The following is a 23,064-nucleotide window of genomic DNA, read 5'->3' on the forward strand; positions in this document are numbered from 1 at the left end:
TGCATGGAGGGTCCTCCATCTTTGCTGTAGCACGTGGGGCCTTCCGTTGTGGCACATGGCGATTTTACTTGCGGCATGTGAACCCTCAGTTGTGTTGTGTGGGATCTAGTTCCCTGACCAGGGATCAAACTTGGGTGGGGGGTGGAGCGCAGAGTCTTAGCCACTGTACCACCAGGGAAGTCCCCCAGAGCTCCTCCCTTTGTAGAGGTTATTCGCAACTGCCCGGTGGTAAACGGAGCACACTTTCGAGGGGAAACAGCAATTCTGGTCGAGAGCAAGCTACTGGCCGCAAATTCTGGCAAAGCAGGAAGTCATCCATCAGTCAGCAGCCTCCGCGCCCCGCTGCGATTGGATGCTGGCGAGCTGCGTTGTGAGGGTCGTGGGTCTGACTTCCAGGAGCGGCTGGATGCCGAGGTAGCAGTCAGTCCCTAATTAGAATACGTTATCCATCTTCCTGACACTTCAGTGAAATGTCTATTCTGCTGCTCCGGAGCTGCAGCTTTGTTCCGAGCAGGCTAATTGATATTCCAAGGCTTTCGCTCGCCATACCCCCGTGGCTCACTTCTGTTTTATCACACATCAAAAAGGCCGTATGCTCAGGGCACTCCTGCACCGGCAGAGCTGGAGGTCTGCACAGCTGCGTGGGGTTCGGTATCAGAGGAGGGACAAGCACTGAGCAGATGTCACAGACGGAAAAAAAAAAGGGAAAGCAAAGCAGCCCGCCAGCCCAGGGAATGTGGCGGGGGGGCCCCGCAGAGCGCGGCCCACTCTGTGTGAACACTGGCCTCTCCTGCCCTCCTGACTATTATTAAAGTGCAATTAGCAACTTCACACCGCGGGACTCTTGCCCTCTGAGCCCTCAGCCTGTTTGATGTGGTGCTCTTGTCTCCTCCCCACTCCTCCAAAGACCAGAGTGGGGGCGCTCCCCTGGGTTCTCTGGAGGACGCCCTGATTCTGGCTCCCAGCTCTGACTGCAGGCTCTGGAGGCTCTCCCAAGGGTTCCCTGGAGCCAGAGGCCGATTCCTCAAGGTCCCGGGGAGGCAATCTGAGGCTGAAGGTTTGTGTCTGATCAATCAGGTCACTCAGCTCCAAGTCTGAATCGGGGACAAGTCACAAGATGTCTCACAGGCCTGCCAACCACCCTCACTTTCTCTGGTGAAATGTTATACAGTTTCCCCACTATCCAGAAGAGGGCAGGAAGGAGATTTTGATCAGCCAGAAAAGAAATGCTTATTAAAAGATCCAGTTTGGGTAACGGATGTGTTTCAAGACAACTGGTGAGGAAGATGAGAGTATTCTGATGGTTACAAAAAAGTTGACATCACATTGAGCCAGTATTGGTTCCTCTGGTTCAGACAGAAACATGCCAGTCTTAGCCTGCCATGGCATCTTAAGGACGCCTTCCATATCAACTCGTCTGAGAGATGACTAGCAGCAAGTTTGACTTTGAAGTTTAATCTCAAACAATAGGCAATGCCTGCCGGCACCCCTGACTGGCACACCCTGCAGCGGGCCGGGCTGCTCTGGAACTCGCCTGCTTGGTGGCTCGGCCGCCCCACGAGCCTCTGCCCGGCTGTCTTCGGCGCCTGTTTTCAGACAGGCTGAGGCGTGTGGGAGTGGTGTTTCCAAGTAACGGACGGAGCCGGGTTCCACCCATCTTGGCAAATCAGTGATACGTGCCTGATGGTTTTCTACACAAACACAAATCTGGGAAAATCCATACTCCTGGGTCCCGCTGGTTAAAAGCCACTGGTCTCCAGGGTGTTGAAATTTGGGGAAACACAGGTGTCAGTGTGTAAGAGGTCTTTGTTGCTGTTTAGTCGCTAAGCCATTTCTGACTCTGCAACCCCGTGGACTGCAGCTCCCTAGGCTCCTCTGTCCTCACAGTCTCCTGGAGTTTGCTCAGATACATGTCCATCGAGGCAGCAATGCTATCCAACCATCTCATCCTCTGTCGTCCCCTTCTCCTCCTGCCCTCAATCTTCCCCAGCATCAGGGTCTTTTCCAATGAGTCAGTTCTTCGCATCAGGTGGCCAAAGGATTGGAGCTTCAGCTTCAGCATCAGTCCTTCCAAAGAATATTCAGGGTTGATTTCCTTTAGGATTGACTGGTTTGATCTCCAAGGGACTCTCAAGAGTCTTCTCCAGAGGTTTGGGGTTTTTTTGTTGTTGTTGTTCCCAAATAGCTAAAAAATGTTTTAAAATCAAATTCACATAAAAATGGACCAGTTCCACCCCAGCTCCTCACCTGGGAAGATGCTGAGATGACCCACTGCAGAGAAACTTGCTTTGCTGCATCACATTTAGTTTCCAGGTTCAGACACAGTGGGCAGTGGTTGAAAGCACAGAAAGCGGATACCTCGACAATGTCCAGTTAATGGGTCCGAACCTTCCAAACTCTTTAGAGCCTGTCTCTTCAGAAACAAGATTAGCCCATCAGGATGGCAGTTTACCATGGTGCTGAAGAGCAGAGCCTTGGGAATCAGCCTCTGCCACTGCCAGCCATGACTTTCAACACCTCTGGCCTCGCTCTCCTTCTCTGCAAAACGGGCACACTAACAACCATCTACCCTACAGCGGCCGGGATGACTAAGTGAGGAGTACAAACAGACAGACAAGGAGAAAGCAAGCGTGGTGCCTGGCGATGAAGACACAGCCCAGTCTGCTGACTAGTTTCATTACTGTCCTCATAATTCTGACCAAGGCAAATTCTGTTCTTTCCCTCTATCCCCTTTCAAGAAGGCATCCCACTTAGGACTGTAGAAATTAAAGAGTTCATTTAAAAAGACAGTCTCACAGATTTCCCTGGTGGTCCTGTGGTTAAGAATCCGCCTTGCAATGTGGGGGATTCACGTTTGATCCCTGGGCCAGGAGCAAGGATCCCACATGCCGCTGGGCAACTAAGCCCGCACGCACCACAGCTAGAGAAAGCCTGTCTGCCACAACAAAGACCCAGCAGAGCCAAAATAAATAACGTAAAATAAATGAAAAGGCAATCTCTTGGAAAGAGCACTAACTGGCATTCCGGATATGAACTAAGAAAAGCTTTCTAATTAACGAAGACTTGGGAAAAACACGTTTCGCTGAAAGCGAGGGAGTCTAGTGAATTGTGGCCTAGTGCAGACCCGCTCCAGGTGGTCTTTTGTTTGCCAGAGCCTGACTGGGGGCCTCCCAGGGGCTTGCACCCCTGAAATCACAGTCAGGAGCCAGCATGTGGGAAACAAGCCTGAGGGCCACTTCATTCACCTGTCCATCCATCATCCACTAGTGTATTTATTCACATTGTGTGCGGAACGCTGTGTTCTCATACCAGAAAGTTCAGAAGCCCTCGGTTGGAGGGCTTGTCCGCTAGGCAGCCCTGGGGGTGATCGGTCACTGGTTCATTTAACTACCTACCCCCAAATCTGGCTGACCCAACTCCGGTCACTTAGGGCTCTTTTCTAATTGGTTGTGGATTGTGCAAGGCACTGAACATCACCTATAAAATAAGAGGATTGGAAGAGGTAACTTCTAGCAAAGACAATTATGGCCTAACAAAGACATTTTGAGAGTAAACAGCCCGCTGTTCATAATTACGCAGGGAAAAAGGCATCAACCAGGAAGAGGGACTGTCCTGCCTCTGAGCGTCTTTGCACATGAAAACATCATAATTTACTTGCAACCCTGCAGACTGATTCTCCTATGAAATTCTGCCAGCTCCCCAAAATCATGAAAAGAAGGGGGAAACCCCCACCAGGCAGTGGGGGCAGAGCTTGTGAGGGGGTCACAATTACCAGGTCTGATCAACACCTGAAATGACTCCTCTCCCAGGGCATTCCAAAGGGCACCCTGAAGGTCGAGTGCTGGGTCTAAGCTGGGTGTGCGTGTCTGCCTAGAGTCCTGGCCTCGTTCTCAGAAGTTGCAAGCCCCGACTCCACTGACCCCAGGGGGCTCCTGGGACCTCATCTATCTCTCCATTCCAAATCCACTGATCCAGGCACGGCTCGGAGCCAAGCAGCCAGCCCCTTGATTTCCACTTCCTCCTCGAGCTGAAGCTCCCTCCCCCTTGTCCTGGGACCTCCACACCCACCCTTGGGGCAGCGAAAGCACTGGCCTTGCGCAGAGTCGTGGCCACATCTGGGCCCTAAGCCTGTAGCCTTGTGATCATGAATTACCCAAGACCTGAGTCTCAGTATCCTCGACGGCAAAATAGGGGCAGTCAGACCCTCTAAGAGAAAGTCCCTGCAATGACTGCATCAGATTATTGACGAGAAGCGGGCTGACCAGCACCCGACCCGGAGCAGGCGCCCGGGACACTGGGGCCTTTCTTCCTGCTAAGAACAACCCGCGCTGCAGGAGCATGGGCATTTCCACAAAACCGGGAGAGGCCGTGTCTTCACGCGGCTGATTACAAGGCTGCCTTTTTGGCCCTGAGAGGCAGGCAGGACTCTGGTGGACGCTCAGGGCCCACCTCCACCAGGAGCAGCTGTCCCCTCACCCCCTACCTCGGTGAGGGCAGCCACCACGAGTCACTTTCCTCTGTCCCACTGTCCCTGGCATGTCTGCGTCACTTCCTTCAGCAGCTCGGGCCCTTTCCAGCCTCCGGCACTCGCCAAGCTTTTCAGGCCCCAGGACAAGGGGGAGAGAGCGCCAGCTCCAAGGGAGCGGTGGGAGTCGAGGGGCTGGCTGCTTGGCTCTGAGCCGCGCCTGGATCAGTGGATTTGGAAAGGAGAGAGAGAGGCGAGGTCTGAGGAGTCGCCTGGGCCCCATGGGCACGGGGCCCTGCCGCCTCTCACTCCCTCCGTCCAGGTCGGAACCACCTTCTTCCTCGGGCTCAGTCCCCTGGGACATTCACTCTCAACCCACGAGGAAGCCCAGACCACTTTCCATACCTTTCTAAGCTCATCTCAACTCAGGCCCGTGGTCTGCTGCCAGAGACTAGACCCTAGGGTGCCGCGCCAGGAAAAACCCAACCTGACCACGTGTCGGAAGGAGAATGCGACAGGGCCTACTTTGGAGAATGAGACTTCATCAGTTGAGAGCCTAGTGAATTCCACACAGCCTCAACAAGTCAAAAGCACACTGGAAAACACATGCACTTGTGCTCTGGTATTCTAACCAATACGCCTATTTATAATTAACATCATAAGTGTGTCCTGTGCTGGCTCAGCGGCTCAGTCGTGTTGGACTCTGAGACTCACTGGGCTGTAGCCCGCCAGGGTCCTCTGTCTGTGGGACTTCTCAGGCAAGAACACTGGAGTGGTTGCCAGTAGTATGTATAATTCAAACTGGAGGTAGTCAACATGTTACGGATTATAGCTAAAAATCAATTATTTTAGTTTCTACAATCCTTAAAACATGCACTGAATGACAATATTGAGCCAGCTGGGACCCCGGACCCGCACTTACCAGCCATAACAATTGATCTGCAAAGCGGGGATAATGCTGACATCATCAGCATCATCACCCTGGGGTTCAGGGTGAGGTGCCATGACGGGCAGGAACTGCCGGCCCGAGGTCTGGCTGACGGCAGGTATTGGACGGACGACGGCAGCTGGCGCCGTTCCCAGCCTCAGGCACATGCCATGCTTTTCCAGGTTGACTCTGACCGGAAAACTAAGTCACACCAAGAGCCCGGCACTGGGGGACTGAGGGTGCCCTTCGGCGCCGCCCTCCTGGAGGCCGTTTCCAGCTCTCGGGGTGGGCAGGCCTCCTGCTGCAGCCTCTGGATCCATCATCCAGCCAAGGGCGACGTGGCTGGTGGTCCCAGGTCCAGTCTTGTCTCCAGTACCACTGGGCCTCTCCAGCGCTCTCTGGGGCTAGAACGTCGGGCTCTGCCCCGCGTTGCAGTCATCTCCTCTTCCTCCCCGACGGCAGCGAGAGGGGTCCTGAGAGCGTCGCGGGACCTGCTGCCGACACAGCACCTGGACGCTGCTGCTCAGCGTGCAGACAGGTGGACCACATGTGCCACCAACAAGCCCGACATCACACCACAAATACCCAGAAATACCCACAAGCAAGGGACCCACGAGGGGATCCTCACTGGGCTCTGCCTGCACCCACCCTGGCCCCCAGAGCCCTGCTGCACGGCGATGCACGCCAGAAGTTTTCCGAGCAGAGTTCAGACCCGCCCTCGGAGGCCCTGCCATCCTGGCTGCTTCTGGACAAGAGGAACACACAGCCCCGGGCCTCAGCAAAGCTGTGGATCAATAAACCCGCACTCCTCAGAGGCCGCGGGTGACATCTACCAACCCGCGAGCATCAGAACAGAGGCAGGAAAATTCTGCATTCCCTCTCTCGGAGGACGGGAGCCCAGTAATTAATGCCAGCCCAATGACACCGCCAGGAGAAATAAAACAAACAGCGGGTGGTTCTGCAGACCAGAGTCGGGCTCCTCCACTCTGACAGCAGTTCAGCCATAAAATATGGACTCCCGTTACGGGCAGGGAAGTGTAAATCTGAGAGCAAAGAGGAAAAAACAAACAAGACTCTAGAAACCTGCCATGTAAATTTTACACTTTTGGTTCCACGTCAAAAGTATGCGGGACTTCCCTGGGGGTCCGGTGGTTAAGACTTCGCCTTCCAAGGCAGGCAGCATGAGTCCCATCACCGGAGCGGGAAAGCTAAGATACCACACGCCTCTCGGCCAGAAAGTCAAAACAAAACAGAAGCAATACTATAACAAATTCAGTAAAGACTTAAAATGGTCCACATCAAATTAAAAAAAAACCTTTAAAAAAAGTACACTCCAGCATCACCTCCTTTCTCATGAAATAACTGAATGTCTCCAGTATACTGAATGAGATTAAAAAGAAGAATCCGCCTGCAATGCAGGAGACTCCGGTTTGATTACTGGGTCGGGAAGATCCGCTGGAGAAAGCATAGGCTACCCTCTCCAGTATACCTGGGCTTCCCTTGTGGCTCAGCTGGTAAAGAATCCACCTGCAATGTGGGAGACCTGGGTTCGATCCCTAGGTTGGGAAGATCCCCTGGAGAAAGGAAAGGCTACCCACTCCAGTATTCTGGCCTGGAGAATTCCATGGTCCATGGGGTCACAAAGAGTCGGTCACAACTGAGAGACTTTCACTTTTAAAAAGAAGTTAACCTGTGAACGCAAAGGCTCGCTTGCCGTTTTCTGTAAAGGAAAGGCCTCCACCCAGCATGGGTCACTGGGGGTGGGGAGCAACCCCCCTTCCAGTCTGCCGTGGGGATTTTCTCCCTGACTTAGGAAGCAGGGGCTGTGGTCAGAGGTTTGCCTTCGGCGACGTCACTCCAGTTTAAGGAGGGAGATGACACGGAGCAGACACTGAACTTGCAGGATGTCTGTCTGGAAGAGTGAGCGGTTCCTCCTCCAGGCAGCACACGTGTCCTTCCTTTACATCAGCGGCGGGTTTGGGTGCTGCAGCTTCCTGCTCTGCACAGCAGGCGGAATCAGTGCTAAAGGCCTACCTGCACCGCTAGCGCCGGCCCGTGAAAGCGGGCACCAGTTCCTTCATTCTGTCGTCCCCCACGGGACCGAGGATGCTCCCGGCCGCACAGTAGTGCCCAGGAGTCTTGGGTGTAGAAACCTCGCAGGACGGTCGTCCAGATCGCACAAGTGTGGCAGTGACTCCCCTGGCGTGTGCAGGGAAAGGCTGGTGAACCGCGAATGTACCTTCCTCCTGATGGACCCGCTGTGGCTCCAGCACCCGTGCGGGGCTTGGTTCTGGCCTTCGTCTGCCTTCTTCCTGATCTTCGCCACCCTCCCAGAGGCCGACGAGTCCTGGGGCAAGGTGGCATTTTCTGAACTCACTGAAGTCAGGGCCTGGCTACATTCCATTGAACTAACCACAGTCCTGGGGGGACAGGTTCTGTTTTTTGGGCCTCTGCTTTTGGTGGGGGCATTGGGAAGACTTCCTGACCCAGGGCTGGGGATGAGGAGATTATGGTTAGAACTCAGCACCCTGAACGCAGGCCTCTGCTTGGCCACCCCGGGGGGGACGCAGATACAGCAGGTGAGTCTGTGCTATCAGGGTGGGCTATCCACTTGGTGGGCGGGACTCCGAGCACCCTGGTTTGGGAAACGGAAAGGAGAGGTGCTGTGACATGGAGCACGGCTGTGGAGGGCACTGGCCGCCATGGGAGCCCCCAGCATGCTGACCCCCGCCTCGCTCCCACTAAAGGCTGCTGCCCAGCCCGGCCCAGCCTGCAGGGGCTTCCAGCTTGATGCCTGGCAAGAAGCAACCGTAACCTCCGGAGCCCTGGAACTCCAGCCTGCCGGAAGCCAGTGTGAGGAGTCCCGCCCATGACAAGGTCATGAGGAAGGAAGCTGACATACGCAAGGCGTGCTCAGACTTCAGGGACCCCTGTGGAAATTCCTAAGCATGTACCCCAACAAAAATCTGCTGGTTTTTGTGCTCTGCTTTGCCACTCTTCTGACATTCTCTGGAAAAAGTCAATTCAGGGCTTTAGTCTTCTGCATTTGAAAGAGTGTTTCAATCCAAAACCCCTCTGATGGCTTTCTAGCCTGCCTGCAGGACTCGTACAGCTGCGCATGTGATTGTTTGAGGTCTTCTGACCGCAGGAGGCACGGGAAGCTTAAAACATCCTAGGAATGTAGGGGCTTCCGAAGAGTCAAAATCTTTAGAATAGGACTGATTAAAAGTTTCATTTGTTGAGCCAATGCTTGCTCCCAAATTTTCATATCCTTTATTTTTAGATATAGTTGGTATATAGAAAAACAAGTAGTAGACCTTGTATTAGCAACATTAGATCTTTGAGTTAAGTACTTTCTTTGTTATAACCCACTGCACCTTTGTTCTATAGAGATGCAACTTTAGCGCTTTAAGGAGATGCAGATTAAAGAAAAACACTTCAGGGGAAACAAAATTAACATTCATTAAGGAAGAGAGCCAAAACGTGTTAACAAGCCTCTTGGCCAGAAGATAATGTAAATCACCTGAGACCTTTTGTATACAAAATGATATACAGAAAGTCTGGGTTGCGAACGCTACATAATTTTGTGTTACCCATTGATCTCCATGTTTTATCAAAAGTATAAAAGGCCTTCTGAACAATAAAGGATTGGACCAGTTTCTCGGACCAGTTTCTCGGACTAGTCTCTCGGCCTGGTTTCTTGGGAATCTGGCTCCCCCCGCGTCTTTCTCTCTCTCTTCTTCTCTTCCTTTCCCTTCCTCCGCTCTTTACTTTAATTTCAGGCTGAATCTCCACCTGGGGCGCGGAGGCCCGCCAAGTCTACTTACTTGCCCTGGTTGTTAAGACCCGCGCGAAAGGGAGCCTAAGGCAAGGCACCCTTAGATATTCAAGCGAGCGCCGGTGGCCCAACGTAGATGGTGCAAATTCCTTGTCTGGAGTTTTATTGGTCTTCCGCGTAAGCCAAGCTCTTCAGCCTCTTCCTCCACTTAATCTCCCTACTACACTATAGTTTCTTAATCTAATCTTATATCAATAAATAAACAAGTCTTTCCACACCAACGCCGTCCACCCTCCGAATTCCCTGGATCCACCGGGGCTGGACCCCGGCACCAGCCCACGTGGCAGCTCAGGGGAGGGAAGAAAAGCCACGGCATGTGGACAGAAGCCGGGGCGGTCAGGCTCCAGCTGGCTCTGAGATGTCGCTGTTTCACCCCCAGGCACTACAATTAACTGCTAGTTCTCATCCATGTAGGTGTGGGACACTGCAGAACTCACCAGAACAACAATTCTGGAATCACGCTGCGGGCTCACTGATGGGTTGGAGCCCACTGGACCCGGAGAGCAGAGGCCCCGCCCTAGCGCCCAGGGTGACCGCGGAGGAGGCAGCTTCCTGCTGCTCTCATCCGTTCACCTCACCAGGAAAGCAGGTAACCCTGCCTCGTGGGCCTCGGGCCAGGCTCGGGGCCGTACACTGGGCTGCACCCCCCAGAGCCCTCTCGGCCTGCCTGCAGCCTCGGGGCGCCCACACCCAGCCACACCGGGGCCGGGTCCTGCTGCCGCCCCCAGCCCAGGTATGCGAGGGCCAGCAGAGGTGGACATGAGCCGTCTGCGGAGGCCTCTGCCTTTTCGGGGTGATGAAACGCCCACTGTTTCATGAGCCTTTACAATCAATCACAGCCGTTCCCACCCCACAGCTGGGGAAGGCGGCTGACCCTCCATGCAAACATTTCGACGGTCACATTCCAACTCGGTCTGGTCCTGGGGACGTGGACATGCCTTTGTCAAAGAGCCGGCACAAGGTCACTGAGTCCTGGGCTAGACCCCGGCCTGGCAGCCGGGAGAAGGGGTGGTCCACACCTGTCCTGGCCACGGGTCCCCTCATCTAGGCTAAGCCCCTTCCCCCATCCGGGCCTCAGTTTCCCCTTTCAGAAAAGGTTTTAGGCACGAATATTTTCAAGAAATTTATTTTTAAGAAAGTTGGTGAGACAGATTGAAATTCATCTACCAGGCACAGCGACTTCTATGAAATGCTGTTATTTACTATTTCAAAATCAAGTGTCTGGGTGGTCTGTCCTTGTCACAGGTGACTAGAGAGAAGGAGGAAGACACAGGGAGCCTCAGCACAGGATGTCAAGCCCCAAGCGAAGGCAGGTTCCAAACACTGGAACCCCGAGCCTGGTCGAGCCAGAGGAGACCACGGCCAAACATGAGCCTTGAAAGCGCTGATAATGGAAAATAATCTTCAGACGGAATCGTCTATTCCTACCGACAAGACTAGAACATTCACATTCCATGGAGCAGGCTCGATGGATTTTAAACACCTTCCCCTCCTTGGGGCAACAGCAAGTTGGGAACAGATTTCATGGAATTACGTGAATGGCATTCCTTTGTTCATTCATTTCATAGGTATTTCCTGAGTCTGTACCCGGGTACCACGGGAGTTGCTGTGGGATTCTGTGGTGACTGGCACGGACGGGACCTTGCCTTCACAGAACTCACAGAGAAGAGAAGGGTGCTGTGGGCTCATGCAACAGTCTGCCTGAAGAAGGGACTCTGCCCTGACAATAAGAATTAAGAAGCAGCTGGCCAGCTATGAGGCAGGAGTGGTGGGCCATCTCAATGATGAGAACGTGGGTGTGTTCGTTTTCTGTTACTCTGTAACAAATGACCACAACCTTAGGGATTAAAACCACATGTTCACCCCATGGTTCCCATGGATGGGGAGGCTGAGCACTGCTGAGCTGTGTTCTCTGCTGGTGCCTTGGCCATCGAGGTGTCAGCGGGCTCCGCTTGCATCTGGAGGCCAAACTGGGGAAGAATTGCTTCCAGATCCAATTGTGTCCAAGCTCAGGATGTGGAAGAATTTCCTTCCATGCTGCTTTGCAACTGAGGGCTCTAGTTCCTTGCTGCCTGGAGGCTGGAGACTGCCTTTGAGTCCTCCAGGAGGCCCCCACAGGCTTTTCCAACACAGTGGCCAGCAAGGAGACTCTTTCTCTCTCATCTGCTAAGGTGAAGTCTTAGATGACGGCAATGCAATCACACCAGGGGCTTCCCCGGTTGCTCTGTGGTAAAGAACCCGCCTGCCAATATAGGAGACTTGGGTTCGATCCCTGGGTCAGGAAGAGCCTCTGGAGAAGGGAATGGCTACCCACTCCAGTATTCTTGCCAGGAGAATTTCATGGACAGAGGAGCGCGGTGGGCTATAGTCCATGGAGTTGCAAGAGTCAGACACGACTGAGTAATTAACACATATATACACAGTCCAGCAATCCCACTCTGGGCATATATTCGGAGAAAACCATAATCCAAAAAGATACATACACCCCAATGTTCACTGCATCCCTATTCACAATGGCCAAGACAAGGAAGCAGCCTAACTGTCCATCGACAGAGGAATGGATAAAGATGCGGTGTGTGTGTATATATGTATAATGGAATAGTATTCAGCCATAAAAAAGAATGAAATAATGCCCCTTGCAGCAACATGGGTGGACCTAGAGATTATTTGAAGTAACTCAGAAAGAGAATGACAAATACTGTATGATATCACTCATAGATGGAATCTAATTTTTAAAAATCATACAAATGAACTTATTCACAAAACAGAAACAGACTTACAGATATCAAAAACACACTTATGGTTACCAAAGAGGAAACATGGGGGGAAGGATAAATCAGGAGGTTGGGAGGAACATAAACACGCAGCTACATACAAGACAGATAACCAACAAGGACCTGCTGTGTAGCACAGGGAACTCTCCTCAATACTCTGTGATAACCCACAGGAGAAAAGAATCTAAAAAAGAATTAATATACATGTATGTATAACTGAATCACTTTGCTGTAGATCTGAAACTAACACAACATTGTAAATCAACTATGCTCCAATTAAAAAATGAAAAAACAAACTGGTACCATAACTCAAAAAAAAAAAAAAAAGACATGCTTCTCTGGCATTTGTACTTTTATACTTCTCTAAGTTCACTTTGTACTTCTCTAAGTATAAAATAATCTTCTGAAGAACATGCTGTCCACAGAATATCAACACCTCTCCAGGAGGGGAGCCAGGTGGCTGGGGGACAGGCGTTTGAGGAAGACTGGGAACATTTTGAATTTTGAACCATGTGAACATTCTGCTTTACAAATAGCTGTGAAAAGAAGGGAAGCAAAAAGCAAAGGAGAAAAGGAAAGATATACCCATTTGAATGCAGAGTTCCAAAGAATAGCAAGGAGAGATAAGAAAGCCTTCTTCAGCAATCAATGCAAAGAAATAGAGGAAAACAATAGGGAAAGACTAAAAATCTCTTCAAGAAAATTAGAGTCACCAAGGGAACATTTCATGCAAAGATGGGCTCAATAAAGGACAGAAATGGTAGAGACCTAACAGAAGCAGAAGATATTAAGAAGAGGTGGCAAGAATACACTGAAGAACTGTACAAAAAAGATCTTCACGACCCAGATAATCATGATGGTGTGATCACTCACCTAGAGCCAGACATCCTGGAAGGTGAAGTCAAGTGGGCCTTAGGAAGCATCACTATGAACAAAGCTAGTGGAGTGATGGAATTCCAGTTGAGCTATTTCATATCCTGAAAGATGATGCTGTGAAAGTGCTGCACTCAATATGCCAGCAAATTTGGAAAACTCAGCAGTGACCACAGGAATGGAAAAGGTCAGTTTTCATTCCAATCCCAAAGAAAAGCAATGCCAAAGAATGCTCAAACTACCGCACAATTGCACTCATCTCACAAGCTAGTAAAGCAATGCTCAAAATTCTCCAACCCAGGCTTCAGCAATACGTGAACCATGAACTTCCAGATGTTCAAGCTGTTCAAAGGCAGAGGAACCAGAGATCAAATTGCCAACATCTGCTGGATCATGGAAAAAGCAAGAGAGTTCCAGAAAAACATCTATTTCTGCTTTATTGACTATGCCAAAGCCTCTGATTGGGTGGATCACAATAAACTGTGGAAAATTCTGAAAGAGATGAGCTTACCAGACCACCTGATCTACCTTTTGAGAAACCTGTATGCAGGTCAGGAAGCAACACTTAGAACTGGACATGGAACAACAGACTGGTTCCAAATAGGAAAAGGAGTACGTCAAGGCTGTATCTTGTCACCCTGCTGATTTAACTTCTATGCAGAGTGCATCATGAGAAACGCTGGGCTGGAGGAAGCACAAGCTGGAATCAAGATTGCTGGGAGAAATATCAATAACCTCAGATATGCAGATGACACCACCCTTATGGCAGAGAGTGAAGAAGAACTAAAGAGCTTCTTGATGAAAGTGAAAGAAGAGAGTGAAAAAGTTGGCTTAAAGCTCAACATTCAGACAACGAAGATCATGGCATTTGGTCCCATCACTTCATGGCAAATAGATGGGGAAATAGTGGCTGACTTTATTTTGGGGGCCTCCAAAATCACTGCAGATGGTGATTGCAGCCATGCAATTAAAAGATGCTTACTCCTTGGAAGGAAAGTTATGACCAACCTAGACAGCATATTCAAAAGCAGAGACATTACTTTGCCAACAAAGGTCTGTCTAGTCAAGGCTATGGTTTTTCCAGTGGTCATGTATGGATGTGAGAATTGGACTATAAAGAAAGCTGGGTGCCAAAGAATTGATGCTTTTGTACTGTGATGTTGGAGAAGACTCTTGAGAGTTCCTTGGACTGCAAGGAGATCCAACCAGGCCATTCTAAAGGCTATCAGACCTGGGTGTTCATTGGAAGGACTGATGTTGAAGCTGAAACTCTAATACTTTGGCCACCTGATGCGAAGATCTGACTCATTTGAAAAGACCCTGATGCTGGGAAAGATTGAGGTCAGGAGGAGAAGGGGATGACAGAGGATGAGATGGTTAGATGGCATCATAGGTTTGGGTGGACTCTGGGAGTTGGTGATGGACAGGGAGGCCTGGCGTGCTGTGGTTCCTGGGGTTGCAAAGTCAGACACGACTGAGCGACTAAACTGAACTGAACTGAACATTCTGCAGTGAAGAAATAAATTCGTTCAGTTTTGAAAAGCAACCCCTCCAGAAACAATATGAAGAAAGGATTAGGAAGAAACCCTGGTAGCTGTGGGAGATGGATTAGCGGCCAGAGAGGGAAAGGGTTTCTTAGTAAAATCCAAAGAACAGTGCAGGGGGACTTCCCTGGCGTCCAGCGGCTAAGACTCTGGACTCCCAACGCAGGGGGCCTGGGCTGCATCCCTGGTCAGGGAACTAGTTTCCACATGCTGCAACTGAGAGTGGGCACAATCAAAGACATAAACACATTAAAAAGAAAAAGGAAAAAAAAACAGTGGAGGTGACTACGGAGGTGAAGGTGAGGTTTGGAATCTCTCTGCCAGACTTCGTGAGCCCCCTGCCTCACTTCTTGGCTTCCCTGGCCCTACAGACACGGTCTCAAGCACCAGGCACCCTTGGACTCCAAGAACTCAGCTGCCCCTAAAGAAAAGGCAATGGGTCCCCGACATGTAGCGCCCACCTGCTTTGGACAATTCCAATACAAAAGCGCTAATTTCTCTTTCTTTAATATCTTTGGTGGTCACTTCAAAGAGCGCTGCATTAGACCAAAAAAAAAAAGAGGAACAGAAAAAAAAAGGGAAAAAGGCAACATTAACAGAGAACCCTGGCGGGTTGTGATTGCATCTTTTTCCCTGAACACTGCTCCCTGCCTCCTCTCTGTGCTCTGAATTACCCATTCAGTCCCTGCGTAGCTAAATAATAATAATTACCATACAAATGAATATGCATATAAGCAAGAAAGCCTGTTTATTTTGGATGAGGGTTTGTTTTGTTTCTCAACGAACAGAGCACATAATTAGGCGCCTTTCCTCTCCCTCTTGAAATTCTGTCTCCACTGGGAAGAGATGAAAAAGGTACTGGATGCCCCTGGAAGCTCAGAAGAAATTTTAAAACAAATTAAAGGAGATATTTCTTTACTTGGCAGGTAACAATGGCCTGGACATGATTGGAATCAGAATGTCAAGCTAGAAGGAGCTCTAGAGAGCAAATATGAGCCCAGTGGAGACACAGAAGCAGAGGAAGGTGAGGTACTCGCTGGAGAGAGACAGCCGAGTAATGATCAGACAAGAACAGAGGGGCCAAAAACATCTTGGTTCGGGGGCTGACTGTGGGGACGCTGGGCAAGACCCTGAAAGCCTTAAGACGCTGCATCCCTAAAACATGGACGATGACAGCCTGCCTCTACTGGGCTGCTGCACAGATTAAACAAGATCATGAACACGGCCCGCAGTCCTAGACCCCCCATCTGTGGTCACCATCAACAGTGTAGTAATCATAGCCTGTCTGCATTGTGTCCTCACGGGGAAGTGCAGGGGACGAGGCGCCAGACTGGCCTCCCAAGCCTTTGTTTGGAGTCCAGACAACAACTGCCACCATCACCAAAACACCAATGATAATGATAATTATCTTCCACTATTATATCTTTTTGCCTTTTCATACTGTCCGTGGGGTTCTCGCTGCAACAACTGGACTGATTTGCCATTCCCTCCTCCAGTGGGCCACTTTTTGTCAGAACTCTTCACTATGATCTGTCTGTCCTGGGTAGCCTGGCACGGCGTGGCTCAGAGAGTCACTGAGTTACACAAGCCCCTTTGCCATGACGATGCTGTGATCCTGAATGTTCATTGGAAGGACTGAGGCTGAGGCTGAGGCTGAAGCTCCAATACTTTGGCCACCTGATGCGAAGAGCTGACTCCCTGGAAAAGACCCTGATGCTAGGAAAGGTTGAGGGCAAGGGGAGAAGTGGCTGACAGAGGATGAGATGGTTGGATGGCATCACCGACTCAATGGACATGAACCTGAGCAAACTCCGGGAGACACTGCAGGAGCAGGGAAGCCTGGCGCGCTGCAGTCCATGGGGCTGCACAGACTGGGACGAGACTTAGGGAATGAGCAACAACGACAATATGACAAGCAGTTTTAACTCAACCCAGTGTCCAACATGACGCACGATAGAGTCGCATAGTCCAGCATAAAGAGGAGTAGTGCCCCTTATGATGTGACTAGTTAATAATAGTCGTAAGTGTTCTGACCATTTCGATAACGCTGTAGCTGCTGGTGAGGACTTGAGATGCCTGGTCTCACGCTTTGTCCACGCTGCAGCTGTGCAGCCAGGCTTGCATAAGCTCAAGAAAGGCTTATAGGAGTTCAGTGTGTGTTTAGAGACTATTCTAGATCACCAAGGACGAATGGGATGCCCAGCTACAATCACAGAGTGCCATCGTGTTTTCCCCAGAAACATGACTCAGTAACTTACAGAGATCAAAAAAACTTTTCCGTAGACAATCATATGACTGTCTGGCTCCTGTGTCTGGATTGTGGCTGGATCTTTGTGTCATGGGTTCCAGGGGGTTTGACTCACCAGTGAGACTCACCCAACCATCCAGCCTCCCAATTCCATGCCTCTGAAGTCTAGGCTGAACGCTTACACCCTGGAAACAGTCACTTAGATAAATAACTTTCACAAATTAAGACTGTTTTGAATGTTTTGAGTCTGGGAAGGCTGGCGTCTCTGGGGGTCACTCGGCGTCCAGATGCCCGGCTTTCACATCAGTTGGTTCAAGGTCGTCGACAGCATGACACTGGCTGCTCCCTCTCTTCCCTTCCTCCCAGCACGCCTCCCCCCTGCCCTTGGCCTTCTGCACAGCTCAGGGGTCTGGGCTGGGGAGGGTCCCCCAGGGGCCTCCCTCCCTTCTAGACACACCTCTATGCTGGGTATCTGCCGGGCCCTCTTTCTGGAAGCTTGTCCTCCCAGGCACCCATCTCTAGCTGACATCCAACTGCACATCTCATCTGGTTTGTCATCTGTCTCCCCACAGCTAGAATCTGCGCTCCTTGAGAGCAGGCGTTTCACTCTGTTGCTCACAGTCTTGGCATTTGGCGCACACGGGAATGAATGGATGAACAGACAAGTGCCTGCAGGAAGCTCTGGCCTCCACCCAGGGAGCCACATCCACCGGGGCTTCAGTTCGGCAGGGCTGTGACTGTGGCTCCCGAGCAGGTCCCAGAAGCTGGGATGGGAACTGAAGCCGTGCTCCCAGCCCACGTGTTCACGATCACAGCCAGTCAGCCAGATATTCTGCTGCCAGGAGCTCTTGGCACATGGAATTTGCTGATCGGCCACGCTGTGTCCAGATGTGCTTTCATTTTATTTGTTTTGGTCACATTGCATGGTATATAGGATCCTAGTTCCCTGACCAGGCATCGAACTCAAGTACCCTGGAATGCCTTCATACATTGGAAGCATGGAGACTTAACCACTGGGCCACCAGGAAAGTCCCTCAGCTAGGCTTTTAAATATAGCCCTCATGAATGCAAACTGGTGCAACCACTATGGAAAACAATATGGAGGTTTCTCAAAAAACTAAAAATAGAAGTACCATGTGACCCAGTATTTCCACTCCTGGATATACATCAAAAAAAAAAAACCCCTAAAACACTAATTTGAAAAGATGCATACATCCCAATGTTGATAGCAGCATTACTTAAAACTGCAAAGACAGGTAAACAACCTAAGTGTCCATCAACAGACGAATGGATAAAGAAGATATGGTGCGTGTATACAATGGAATATCACTCAGCCATAAAAAAGAAAGAAATCTGCAGCAACATGAACGACTTGGAGGGCATTATGCTAAGTGAAATAAATCAGACAGAGAAAGACAAGTTCTGTATCAGATCACTTATGCTGCTGCTGCTGCTGCTAAGTCGTTTCAGTCATGTCTGACTCTGTGAGACCCCATAGGCGGCAGCCCACCAGGCTCCCCCGTCCCTGGGATTCTCCAGGCAAGAGCACTGGAGTGGGGTGCCATCGCCTCCTCCGTGATATCACTTATATGTGGAGTCTAAAAAAACATAACAAACTAGTGAATGTAACGATGAAGAAACTGAGAACAAACCACTGGGAAGAGAGGAGGGGAGGGGAGGGACAAGACAGGGTAGGGGATGAGGAGGCACAAACAATCATTATAAAATAAGCTACACAAGATGTATCGGACAGCACAGTCAGTCAGTCCGTCAGTTCGGTCGCTCAGTTGTGTCTGACTCTTTGTGACCCCATGAACCACAGCACACCAGCCTCCCTGTCCATCACCAACTCCCGGAGTCCACCCAAACCTATGTCCATTGAGTTGGTGATGCCATCCAACCATCTCATCCTCTGTCGTCCCCTTCTCCTCCTGCCTTCAGTCTTTCCCAGCATCAGGGTCTTTTCAAATGAGTCAGCTCTTCGCATCAGGTGGCCAAAGTATTGGAGTTTCAGCTTCAACATCAGTCCCTCCAATGAACACCCAGGACTGATCTCCTTTAGGATGGACTGGTTGGATCTCCTTGCAGTTCAAGGGACTCTCAAGAGTCTTCTCCAACACCACAGTTCAAAAGCATCAATTCTTCAGCACTCAGCTTTCTTCACAGTCAAACTCTCACAACCATACATGACCACTGGAAAAACCATAGCCTTGACCAGACAGACTTTTGTTGGCAAAGTAATATCTCTGCTTTTGAATATGCTGTCTAGGTTGGTCATAACTTTCCTTCCAAGGAGTAAGCATCTTTTAATTGCATGGCTGCAATCACCATCTGCAGTGATTTTGGAGGCCCCCAAAATAAAGTCAGCCACTATTTCCCCATCTATTTGCCATGAAGTGATGGGACCAAATGCCATGATCTTCGTTGTCTGAATGTTGAGCTTTAAGCCAACTTTTTCACTCTCTTCTTTCACTTTCATCAAGAGGCTCTTTAGTTCTTCTTCACTTTCTGCCATAAGGGTGGTGTCATCTGCGTATCTGAGGTTATTGATATTTCTCCCAGCAATCTTGATTCCAGCTTGTGCTTCCTCCAGCCCAGCGTTTCTCATGATGCACTCTGCATAGAAGTTAAATCAGCAGGGTGACAAGATACAGCCTTGACGTACTCCTTTTCCTATTTGGAACCAGTCTGTTGTTTCATGTCCAGTTCTAACTGTTGCTTCCTGACCTGCATACAGATTTCTCAAGAGGCAGGTCAGGAGGTCTGGTATTCCCATCTCTTTCAGAATTTTCCACAGTTTATTGTGATCCACCCAATCAGAGGCTTTGGCATAGTCAATAAAGCAGAAATAGATGTTTTTCTGGAACTCTCTTGCTTTTTCGATGATCCAGCGCATGTTGGCAATTTGATCTCTGATTCCTCTGCCTTTTCTAAAACTCCCCTGGGCCTGTTTGTGGCCCCATCACCAGCCTTCTCAGTCAACCTTGCTTTGGCCACGTGAGACTCTGTCTCCAATGGCAGATGGTGAGCCCGGGACCCAGGGGACCACCGAGCTCACGGGGGCTTGAGGAGGAAGATGTGCTGGGGAAGGGGGTAGGGTCCCAGTGGGAAGGACAACGCAGTCTCTGCGGTGGGCACTCAGCTAGAGTGGGCGGAAGGAAGCCAGGGGACTTGGGCGCTGGGTCACAACGAGGGATCTTGGTTGCCATGAGAGTCTATGGTTAAGTGGCCTTTCTCCTAATATTGCTGGAAGGTGGAAGTTTGCTTTTTACTCAGAACTGAAGAGACAGAGCAGAAGTGTTTTTATCATCATGTGAAAGCAGCAGTTAGGACACAGATTGGCAAACTACAGCCTGCTGCCTGTTTTTATAAATAAAGTTTTATTGGAACAACCATGCCCTTTCATTTGGGTATCATATATGGCTGCTTTCACATGACATCAGAGTTGAGTAATTGCAACAGAGACTATATACAAAGGCTAAAATATTTACTATCTGGCCTGTGTCCCCCCCCTGATGTAGACTGGGCTTGGAGCTCTGGGCACCTGCCTATTCCTGGGTGGTGGATGACCACCCACTCACAGGGAACAGTCTGAAGTCAGAGGCAATCTGCCTGTTCAGACCAGACTTTGAAACTCAAACTGCAGTTAACTTGCGGCTCTCTGGTGATTTAGACCCACAAGGCCGAGGACCATGCAGAGCAAGGCTGTGAAAACTGCCACTCCTTCACCAGTGCCCCGGGGAGGAGCTCAGGTGTCCTACCAGATGGGGGCCTCGCCACCATTTAAGCAAGCGTGTGCACATGTGTGCATGTGTGTACACAAGCGCATGCACACGTCTTTTAAAAATACACGCACATATTTTAAAAAGCATACGGGTTCTGGTTCTGGGCAAGAAGGAGAAAACCGTCCCTACCCTGTCACCTCCACTGACAGCAGCTATAGGATGGAATGCAAGGGGGCGCTCCTTGAGGACTCAGGAAGTACATCGTAACAGGAGAACTGGGGAAGAAGACCAGATTGCAAGATCCCACAAAACCAGTATCCCCGGCCTGGTCTCTCCAGGTGGCCTGAAACCTGAGTTGAGCCGTAGGGAGGGACAGAGATGGGCCGGGAGCCCCTCTTTCTGGCTTGAGCAATGTGAAAGGGGACTTCTGAGATGCAGAGAGGGTGGGGGAACCTCCCTGTGCTCTCTTCTTTTCTGCTTCTTTGCACTCCTGCCTTGAGGCCTTCCTGCTACAGTCACAGTGACAAGGGGGCTGCAGGGGCCTCACACTCTGTAGGCGCAGGCGCCCCCTCCTCTCCAGGCCCAGAGAACGCAGCAAAGCCCCACGAGCCTCCTCTCGCTGTCCTCCTAGCACTTGGCTCTGGTCGCAAGTGTAGTCACAGGAAGACTGTGACAGAGCCAGGTAGATCAAGGCCCAGCTTTCTGACCGAGAGGCCAAATAAAGGAAAACCAGGGAACCAGAGGTCACCAGGAAGATGGCAGAGGGGGGGCGCATGAAAGCGATGAGACGGTAGTTTATGGACTCCTGGTCACTTCCGAGCTGCGCACACACAGGTCTGCCCCAGCCTTCCAGCCTCCCTGAGAAATCAGCCACAGCACAGACCAGTGCCCAGGCCCCTCCAAGTGGCATCCACATGCACAGAGCAGGAGAGACCCGCACAACACCGCAAAGGCTTGAGAGCTGAGGTGGAAACCACAACCCAGAGAAGGTGGCTAGAACTCGTGACCGGAGCCCAACTGGGCCAGTCATTTGCTAAGACAAAAATATCAACGTTTGCCATGGAATTCAAGCAGGACTCAGAGCCTGAGAGCAATATTTTGAACATTCAGGATACAAAACTACTAAGGACAGGGCTTCCCTGGTAGCTCAGTGGTAAAGAATCCGCCTGCTAATACAGGAGACATAGGTTCGACCCCTGGTCCAGGAGGATCCCACATGCCTCGGGGCAGCTGGGTCTGGGAGCCGAAACCGTGAAGCCCATGCTCTGGAGTCTGTTCGCCACGGCAGGAGAAGTCAGCACAGTGAGAAGGCCGTGCACTGCAGCTGGAGGGTGGCCTCCACTTGCTGCAAGCAGAGAAAAGCTCACGAAGCAGCAAGGACCCAGCCCAGCCATAAATAAATAAACAAAGAATTTTTAAAATTACTAAGCACAGGGAGAACCAGGACAATTTCATCTCACATGGGAAAAGATATCAGACACCACTACCAACATGATTCTGGTGTTAGAATTATCAGACAAGACACAAAAGCAGCTATTATTTAAACAACTGCAACAACAGACCTCCAAGTAAATGAATGGACACATTGCAAGTCTCAGCCAAGAGACAGAACGAAGAGAGAAGAACCAACTGGAGCTTTCAGAACTGAAAAATACAATAATCAGAATTTAAAACTCAGTGGATAAGCTCAACAGTAGAATTCAGATGAGAGAGAAGAGATTTAATGAGCCCGAAGCTAGTTCAATACAAATGATGAAATCTTATCAACAGAGAGGGCAAAAAAAATAGAGCTTTAGTGAGGGAACATTGAGGGAACACTGACAATCTGACCTGACCTTCATGCCACTGGGGTCTCGGAAGGAGCCAAGAGAAAGAGAACGGTGTGGAAAATTATGTGGGGAAGACATGGCTGGAAACTTCCCAAGCTTGAAGAAAAACGTAAACTCACAAATTCAAGGAATTCAGCAAACCCTGCAAAGAACAGTCCTCCAAAACCCACACCCAGACGTATCATAGTTAAACTTCTGAAAGTTAAGGAAAACAATCTTGAAAGCAGCAAGAGAGAAAAAATGTGTTATTTATAAGAGTTCTAATGACTATAGATTTTCACCAGAAACCACAGTGCTAAAATGGAACATTTATAAAGTGCTGGAAGAAAAAATTGTTGATCTAGGATTCTGAATCCAGAAAAAAACATCCTTCAGGAACGAAGGCAAAATAAAGACATTCTCAGGACCTTGCTGGTGGTCCAGTGGTTAAGACTCTGTGCTTCCACTGCAGGGGGCCAGGAACTAAAATTCCACATGCTACGGGGCTCAGTCAAAAAATAAAAAGTTAATTAAAAAAAATGAATAAAGATGTTCTCAGATGAAAGAAAAGCCTGCTCTAGAAGAATCGCTCAAAGAAGCTTTTCAGACAGAAAGGGACACTCGCAGCATTAGGAATGGAGAACAAGAGAAATGGTAAATACCTGGATAGATACAACAAACAACTCTCTTGAGTTTTTAAAACATGTTTGATGACTGAGAGCAAAAATGATAACATCTGCCTGATGGGGTCTTGGTGCATATAGATGCAATGCACACGACAGCTATACCAAGAGACGGAAGAGGTCTATATTGTATGTTCCACCTGAAATGGAAAAACTGACTCGAAACAGCCTGGGAATC

The 23,064-nt window shown here is 50.1% G+C and overlaps 1 protein-coding gene across 3 annotated transcripts in view; it reads right to left on the bottom strand.

The window, feature by feature from the left end:
* AK8 (adenylate kinase 8) overlaps nucleotides 1–23,064 on the bottom strand; it is a 155,320-nt gene that overhangs the window by 90,102 nt on the left and 42,154 nt on the right. The window lies entirely within an intron of this gene.

Source organism: Budorcas taxicolor, chromosome 11 (genome assembly GCF_023091745.1).
Source record: "Budorcas taxicolor isolate Tak-1 chromosome 11, Takin1.1, whole genome shotgun sequence".
In the NCBI taxonomy this organism is placed as follows: Eukaryota; Metazoa; Chordata; class Mammalia; order Artiodactyla; family Bovidae; genus Budorcas; species Budorcas taxicolor.